Below are 1,611 nucleotides of genomic sequence, written 5' to 3'. Positions count from 1 at the left end.
TTAAGGATTTCTTTGCCTCCTCTATATGTTAGTTTCCTGTTCTGTTGACTTTTTAAGTGTAAAAAAAAAGTTAGTTGTCTTGGAAAGAAACAGCCAAAAACCTGACTGTTGAGTAACTTGTGCACAGAAAAGCTCATTTTTTACTACGTACACAAGAAAACATTTTTTGTTTCAGAACATGTCTGTCACCAAGAACAGTTCTGATGAATACAGATAGAGGATTTGGGGTTCAGAGCCACATCTTCAGGTTTTCTGAACAAAATCATGGCTGGAGGTGCCCAGTGAGTAACAGCAGTGTTGGCTTGCAAGGAGAGTGTGGTCAAAACAGCTGTGTCAGGGCAAAGGGTATGGTTCAACAGAAACCAAGTATTTTTCATAAGTGAGGTGTAAACAAACAAACCAGTATTGCTGCTCTGCTATTGCATCCTAGTAGCTTTAAGGGCTACAGCCTGGGGCAAGGAGCAGGGAGGGAGTGGAAAGGACACTTCTTAAAAAGAAAGAAAAACCTGAAACAAACCATGAAGGGAAAGCCAGACACAGGATTAACAGAAGTGTCTTTGCTCAGTGCTCTGCAGTTTCACTCCTGCCTCACACATAGAAAGAGGTGAAATGAAGTCTTTGAGCCTTCCATCACCACCATCAAAAACTTTGGAATTCACCAGTTCCTGAGTTTTTCTTAGTGACTCGGGAAAGATGAGTTCTGTTTTTGGGAAGCATGCCTGAAATTACAAGGTACTTCAAGTGCAGTAGCCACAGGCTCTGAAGTGGCCTCCCTTCCTCCCAAAGCAGTGAGTATGGATAATTCAGGTAATTTATTTCACAATTCTGCAAGATTCTGCTTGGCATAATTTACTCAGTCCTGACAGAACATGGAAGGACAGGTAACAAAACCCAGCACCACTCATTCTGGTTCAGTTTCATTAATTTTCCATAATTTTTCCTCTTTCTACAAGTATTTTTGGCCTTTTAGTCTTCTCCTCTAGTGCAATCACTTTGGATTTTTTTCACTGCCATTTGCTACCAGCAATAAATAATAATAAGAAACTCCACTTCAGAATCAGGCAGAGACAAACACAGTTTGGAGGAATCATACCATGGGTACCCTTATTAGCCAAGGCAGAAGTGCTGTTGGCCTGAGCAATTACTTATCAGGCACCCTGTGCCCATCCATCTTCTTCCCAGGTCCATTCTAGGGTATAGGATCAGTCCACGGGATGGATTCTAGCTCAGGTCCTACCAAGCCCTGAGGCCAGTAATTAATTCCTGCATGTCATCCAAAAATGGGAACTGCCCATGATCACCACCTCAAAGCAGGAAAACATCCTTTTCCATGGGAACCACAGTGCTCCTTGTCTGCTGCCATTTCCAAAACGTTCTGTTGGAAAATGAGAAAGCAAGCTGCACAGAGTGGTGCTGTCTTCAAATAAATAAATGAAAAATGCTGGGAGAAAAAGGTTTATCCTTGGGAATGTTGGGCATTAGATCTCCTAGATTAACACACAGTAAAAAATAACAGACGTATGTACCTTCATCCAAAGGACAGATGCTTGCTGGACAAACACATTAACAATTTCTTTAAATAACTGCACTTAAAGAAATCCCTTTGCTCTT

This window comes from Prinia subflava, chromosome 1 (assembly GCF_021018805.1).
Source record: "Prinia subflava isolate CZ2003 ecotype Zambia chromosome 1, Cam_Psub_1.2, whole genome shotgun sequence".
NCBI lineage: Eukaryota > Metazoa > Chordata > Aves > Passeriformes > Cisticolidae > Prinia > Prinia subflava.
The sequence above is the reverse complement of the archived record's forward strand: the minus strand, read 5'-3'. Positions refer to the sequence as shown.